Source organism: Rhinolophus sinicus, linkage group LG05 (assembly GCF_036562045.2).
Source record: "Rhinolophus sinicus isolate RSC01 linkage group LG05, ASM3656204v1, whole genome shotgun sequence".
Lineage (NCBI taxonomy): Eukaryota > Metazoa > Chordata > Mammalia > Chiroptera > Rhinolophidae > Rhinolophus > Rhinolophus sinicus.
The window spans coordinates 135,471,845-135,479,417 of record NC_133755.1 but is presented as its reverse complement, the minus strand read 5'-3'; the positions used below and the strand labels follow the sequence as shown (position 1 = coordinate 135,479,417).

The following is a 7,573-nucleotide window of genomic DNA, read 5'->3' as shown; positions in this document are numbered from 1 at the left end:
CTTCAAGGAGAAGGGAGTGATGACCTGTCTCAAATGTGGCTGATAGGCCAAGTGATAAGAAAGAAGTCTGGTTGAGCCACATGGAGGTCACTGGTGAACTGGACAGGAGCAGTTTTAGTGGAATGACTGGGGACAAAAACTTGACTGAAGTAGGTTGAGGGGAAATGAGATGCAAGAATTTGGAAGAGCAAATATAAGTAAATTTTTCAAGGAGTTTTGATGTGAAGAGAAACAGAAATGGACAGTAGCTGAGCAGGAAGTGAGGTCAAAAGAGAGGATGTTTCTGTTGTTGTTTCGAAGATTAAGAGAAATGATGGCATATTTGTATGCTGATAGGAATGATCCAGGAGAAAGAAGTGAATTGCTGGAGCGATGACCTTGAGCAGGTGAGTGATGATGGAATCCAGTAACCTTAAGTGGAATATGGACAATTAATCATTAGTAAGGAGAGAAGGCAGAATATAGGGGAGGCCAGTGCTGACAAGGGAGAGATGTGGTGGGAACTTGTAAAAATTCCCGTATAATTACTTCTGTTTCCTCAGTGACCTAGGAAGCGAAGTTAACAAGGAGGATGAGGGAAGAAGTACTGGGGTTATATAAAGACGCTTTTCTGTATGTTAGCGTCTCCCGTAAGTGGGACAAGGTCTGAACCATAGTCTGGATGAGCTACTGAGCTATTCGAGTTCGGCATGAACTAAAGGAATAGTTGGAGGGGTTGTTCTGTCTCCCTGCCACACATGGCCATCAAGGGCAGCTCTCACAGGCAGACACAATGGCAGCTCTCTGCCTGGTGCAACTGAAGGCCTTCAGGAAGCATTGACTGGCTTGTCAGTGGGCTTCACAACGGCTCTTGGGAAAATTCACTCCTTTGCGTCTTTAAGACTTTGTGATATTAAATATTAAAATAAAGCACCCAAGTAGAAGTCACACCTTAAGTTAGTACCAGCTAATAATTTAACAGGTTAATTATCAGATAGCTTTCTAACCATGAAAGTCAACTGAGAACAAAGCCACACAAAATTGGGATGTAGACTTTTGGCAGACGGAGGAGAAGAATTTATACACAAGTTTCCCCCAAATCTAACCATTTTTAGGATGAGGAGGAAGGAGTACAAACCTAACAGGATAAAGGGATGCTGAAAGAGGAACCAAAGAGATGCTATGAAACTTCACTGTCTTCACACTTTTGTGTGTGGCTGACACTGTCCCTAGGTATTAACAGATAAGCTATTATACAACACCTTGGTTTGCACCTAGGTTTTCTTAAAAAATAAAAATAAATAAAAATAAAACCCTGTAGTGACCTCTGTGTATCTACTCTGCATGTTTGGCTTGAAATGTCTAGCAAACCACATTTCACCACCTCAAAATACTCTAACCCAGAGGGAAAGAAAAAAAACCACTGATATCCTGGAAAAGTACTCCTATAGTGCAATATCACCATGCACTTACAATTTAATTTCTATTAAAAATTGGGCTCGTTTGAATCTCAGCCTAATTGTTTCCAGCCCTAAATTCCTTTGATTCATTTATTATTGGTAAGAATGCAATAAGATGAGGAACTGGTTGTTTTCTTGTGTTAAAAATGCTGTATGGCTTTGTATACATAAACAAATGGAACGCCTCCTTCAAAAAGTATTAAGAATTTCAAAACCAGAAGAGTAGAGCATTACACCAAGTGCAGGACTGTCATAAGCCTGGGGCTCTTTGTGACTGTACAGGCCGCATGCCCACAAAGCTAGCCCTGGCCAAGAGGTATCCTGAGGACGTGAAGGAATTGGGGTGATGGCTGTGTGAGTTTCTGACCTAAATATCATGGTCGGGAAGGACTCCAAGAAATAGCCCGAGGGGTAGAGGGAGTGCCTTAAAACAAGCCCAGAGACACCTCCACCCCAGGCACCAAGTAAGTTGAAGGGTGAAGGGGAGGCTGCAGGCCCCTCTTTTACAGCTTTTACTTCATCTGGATTTTTGGAGGCTTTCTGTTCCCCAGGGGGCTAGTGAATCTGATTTAATCTCCGTGCAAATATGAGAAGGAAGCAGCATGACTTGCCCTGAACTCTGCACCCCTAAGAACTCATGGTCCTGAGATTAATCTACCATAAGGAAAGTATGATGCTCTGAGCACTTATGGGGTGAAGAAATTTCTCTCCTCTTCAGTGGAGGATCAGAAGGAAATTCATTTGCTCTCTGCTTGTCTGGATAAGCTCTGGGTGTCATATTGTTATATTGCACAGAACCAGAAGGACAGAATTGATTTGACAGAGCAGTTACAAAGTGAAATCCTTCAACTAAGCTGGCAAGAGCCACAAGAAAAACATACTAGGCAGACAGTACATATTATTAGAAGAGCAACACATTATGAAACATGTACTTGAGATGGAGGGCATAAATATATACGTGGCATTTGATTGCACTTTGTAACTGGGTTCCATGTTCCATTATATTGCACATGATTATAGAAGAAATTAACCTTCAGAAATGGTGTTCCCAAATTAATATTTTATAGTAAAAGACAGTTTTTATACAAATTAGAGAAATCAATAGGCTCAGTTAATTTCTTTTTTCTTCATTCTACTAAAATTTAACACATACATATTAATAAAAAGTACAAATAAATAACAGTATCATATAGACCTATTATAAAATAAGGGTTTGGTTTGATAGACCTCTATATTACTTCAAAAATATTAACAATAACAAAAAGATGTGGCAAGATTGAAATATTAGTTACTTTAGCTCTTAGTCATCTCACTATGAGTATTACCATCAGTTTAATGCTGGATTGTACATTTGCATATAAAATCAACATGATTTGAACATAATTTGAAATTTTATTATGCTAAATTTGATGAGTTTTCAAAACTGCTAGCTATTAAAGATTGACAGGGAACTTTCTTTCTCCCCTTAAGAACTGATAATTTGTGTCTTGAATTATAATTTTTCTCTTACACTCTATTTCAATTCAAGCTTTGATGATCTTAATAAATGTCATTTTATTTATTTATAGGATTCCAAAAATTTTTGTTTTTTACATAATTTTATAGTAGGATTTTAGCTCTACTTGATATAAAACCAGATGTTTGAGTCATCTAACTTGAGATTCCTACTCTTATTAAATATAAAATTATCTCCCAAGTTATATAATTCTAAAATAATACCTTACATCTATTTAATACTTTATAGTTTACAAAGCATGTGCGTATACATGACTTCATTTACTTGTTCCTTGCAGGAATTCCATTTTGTGGATAAAGATTAGAGAGGCTGAATCACAGTAAATGGTGATATTCAGCTTAAGCCACTTCTTCCCAATCAGTGTCCTTGCATTTTTCATGCTACACTGACCCGGGTGTTCCTAAGTGACTTGACGAGAACTAAAATGTCCTCAATCTGAAATGGAAGAAAACTCAAAGCCAAAATGCTAGTTACACATCTGCTAAATTTGTCAGTGATACGGAGGGGAACATTATCCAAAAATGAACCTTTCTTCTTCCAAATCATCAGTAACTAGCTTGAGCTCAAAGGTGATTTACAAGTGAAATGTGTAATTAAATGTAACTCTATTAAAATGGCTTTATAAGTTTATATAATGAAAAAGCATGGCCAAGCTTCTTTGATGCAATTTAAATAAGTTTTCAATTTTTGGATCTGACCACTTTCATTTCAGTATTTCATGGCTCATTTGAGAACCTCCCAGAAATTTTACTGAGAATTCTTCCTTATCTCAAGCCACCAAACTTTATGTGCCCCCTCCCCCAATAATAGGTGAATTAATTCAGTGCCACTTATAGTGTTGTTTCTGTCTCTCTTTTTAAAGACAGAATAACGTTTTGTGTACAGTGAAACTTTGTAAACTAAAGCTTTTTCAAATAGTAGCCAGTAAGGTCTGCAAGACAGAGAAGATATTTTTTGGTGATAGAAGTGGGGGTGTCTGAAAAACAGGGTATTACTGTGGGATGTAAATTGGTTCGTTTGAGAAAAAAGTTTAGCCAGTGCACCAGCACAGTATCTATTTTTCTGAGAAAAGGACTTCTCCCACTAGTCTACATCTTGTTCACTGTTTGCGAACAGTGCCTGGCACAAGGTGGTTGCTTTGTAAATATTTGTCAAGTAAAAGGAAAGTAATTGCATCTGTTCTTAAATCCATATCTGAATTTTAACACTGAATTTCCCCCTCCCAAATTGACTTCAATGATGCAATAAAATGTTAGACCTGTAGTAATGTCATCTTTTTCTGCATGACGCAGAACTATTTCTTTAAAGGATTTTCAAAGCCACATTTTTCTACCTGATCTTGTTGAAGTGAGTTTGAGCAGCACTTGTTCAGAATGCAGTTACTAGTTTTCACGTTCCCAGATCATTCTTGGGGTTGAAAATCTGCAAGCTGATTTAGCTTAGACTGGCCTTTGTATTTCATTTTTCTCAAAAATATATAGTTTGGGAGTTCCTCTGACCTCACCTAACACGAGTTTCCATACTTCTATTATATTTTGCTGTGCAAAAATTAATCCTGGCCTACTGCCAGGTATACAGCAATTGCTCATTAAATTATTGTTGGAATAAAATGTGTGGCTGGTATAAATTGAGGAGACCCTAATCAGACATGTGCAAAACACACCTTTCTTTAACCTGTCATTGATCTCATCCTGCTTTCACACCCGCTTCCCAGTAATAGAGGAAAACACTTGATCCTGAAACTTAAAAGTAGTTTCCATTTTAAACAGCCATTTACAATGAACCCCTCAGTCTTCCTTTCAGTGTTTTCCTTCTTGCTCTGGCGATGCAGAGCCAAGTTTACAGGCTTAATGGCAGAGCAGGAGATGTGTTTTGACCTTTGTCCTCAGTTTGCCCTTGATCCACTGCAATGTTGCTTGGCCATTTAGTATCTGGGCATCTGAGCTGATGGCCCTAGAGTGTGGCTGGTCCGGCCTTTGCCTCTGACAGTGAAATCTCTGCATTCTCCTCCAACTCCTGCATCCCGACCCCAGGCACTTCCCACCCATCAGACCACTCACTATTTTAAATGAATGAATCAATGCATTCTCAGGGTTAAACCATCATCTCTCCCCACTCCTTCCAAACCTATCTTTTCTAACTTTTTCCTGTTTCATTATTAATCAGCTAGATGGGAAGGGGGAGGAAAGGCAGGTGGTGGTGGGTACTGTGAGAGTAGGCAGAGGAGTGAAGTGTCACTATTATGGTAGGAGGTCACCAGAATTCTAATAAAGAGATTTTTAATCTAGTAGAATATTGTCAGTTTTTTTTTTATTACTTCTATTAAAAAGATAATAGGACCATATCATGTATAAACAAGTTGGAATAAAAAAAGAAAAAGATAATCCACTCTTCTAACCCAATTTCTATTAACATGCTAGTATATATATTTCATGTCATTTTCCCATTCATAATAATTTAGTTGTAAAACACAATGAAAAAATATTTACTATTTCTTCTATTGGAGAATAATACTTTAAAGCAAATATACTCATTTATTCCATCAACTACTATTTACTGAGTTCCAAATATATGCAAATCACATGCTAGGTACCATGGAGATACGAAAGATAAATCAGATACACTTCCTACCCTCCAGAAAAGCGTGACCTAGAGGGAGAACTAAGACTTGTACATAAATATATAAAAGGTAGCAAGTGATAAAAGCCATAACAGAGATAGAAACTAACTGCTCTGGGGTATCACATTTCTGTAATATCACTTTAAAACGCATGCCAACAAGTCAAGTTATTAATAATGTAAGTAGTGAGTGCCAAGGCATTTTTAATAATTTCATCATATATCATCTTACAATGGTCATTAATAGTAACATTTTCTACCAGATTTTTTCCTACTGAACATCAATTTTCTACATATTAGAAGTTTTATTTATTCATTAAACAATCACATGAAATCATCTGCAAAATTTCCTGATTCATGTTGGATCCCTCTGTTTCTTTCAGATGCCACTTTCTGAGCTTATAATATATTCATTACACTTCAGATAACTTAAAGTGGTGTAGTTCATGTAATAAATATTAAGAAATCCCTAAGTGGTATGCAGTAAAACTGTGTAAGAATAGTTTTGTGTATGGCGTGTAAACCAAAATGATGTTCTGTTGGAAAATTCATACCCAAGACATTTCTACTCTTCCCACATTCTAAAGAGATTCGACTATAAAATCTGTATCTTTTCAAAGCACAACGCTTTTTCTCTATGAAAGTGTGTGAGGGTCTCTGTAGTTTTCAAACCCAATATCACCATAATCATTTTGTGTGGTTCTAAATTGTACTGAATATGTTTGATCTTGGACTAAACAAATATTCCGCCTTGTTTACCATTTTTTAATGCCAAAAGATAAAACTGGTGTATGTGGCTCAAAAATATTTTATTGGGTTTTATACACATTAAACAAGCAAAGTATCTTATTTTCATAAATTTATTACAACAATTTAAGTAGTAGTAATAATAAAGATTTGCATTTAAATAAATTCTTTTCTCCTGGGAATTCTGAGTGCTTTTGCACATTGATTAATGCCGGATGGCAGCATCATTATTCCAAACATTTTTTATTATTCCATCTTTATAATGTGTTGCTTTGGGTTTTTGTTTCTAGCCAATGTCAATTACTAGGCTGGCTATTATCAGGTCTCACATTTGCCTCCCAAACCAGCCCTTTTTGAGAATTAATTACATAACAGAATGATATTACTCAGTAGAAACTCTATGACCGAAAGTTCTGCTTTCACCAGGTACAGATTAAAAGTCATTTCATGGCTTCACTTTCAACCCAAATCTTATCTATACCATCAAATTACATGTTATTAAGAATTGCCAAAAAGTTATTTTTCTATCAACAACTCCTCCTTCAACCACCAAATACCTCATATAAAGAAGTTACACACTTTTTAAAAAGTACCTTTAGAAGTGTCATCCTCAGTTTGTTGCATTTCTCTTCTCTAAAAGCAAAGGTGCTTAACTTGGGATACATAGACAATATTCACAGGTCTGAATTTCTAGAAAGGGAAAGAACAAAACACAAAAGAGGTCATCACAGTGGTTGGTGCCAGATTTTTGAGTCTGCTCTGTGAGAGGAGTGGGGGATCTGCTTGGATCTGGGATCTATTTTGTTTTGCGGATCCAATCTGAGCAACAGCTTCAAGACTTCTTTGGGATTGACTGGGAATTCAGAGCTACTTCTCTGATCCTCTTTTCACACTTAAAAAAAGTGATTCAGTTATGCTCACTTATAATAAACTCCTTCTCTTTGAAATAACTTCCTAAAAACGTAGAATATCTTATTAAATCTTTCATCTATGGCCTTCATTCATTATTGTTAATATTTAAAGCAAACAATTCCCAAATGCAGTGCTTCTGTTTTAGAAGAAAAGCTATATGTGGAAGAATAGACAGAGCGAATATCAGGCCTCTAGTTTGTGACATTATAGTCACTATATGCACATTTCTACCAACACCAAAATGATGAATTACTGTAACCTAGCTCTGCCAAGTGCCCAGTTTCTAGAATCTATATTAATGCGTATTTCATGAGTTTGCTTTTGAAGCCAATATCTCATT

General features: G+C 36.5%; 1 long non-coding RNA gene across 6 annotated transcripts in view; it reads right to left on the bottom strand.

Moving 5' to 3' along the window:
• Positions 1-7,573, bottom strand: part of LOC109449098 (uncharacterized) — a 133,723-nt gene that overhangs the window by 115,527 nt on the left and 10,623 nt on the right. For all 6 annotated transcript variants that reach the window (XR_012496699.1, XR_012496701.1, XR_012496698.1 and 3 more), the window contains exon 2: positions 6,915-7,011. This is a non-coding gene — a long non-coding RNA (uncharacterized LOC109449098). The remainder of the gene's footprint in view (positions 1-6,914; positions 7,012-7,573) is intronic.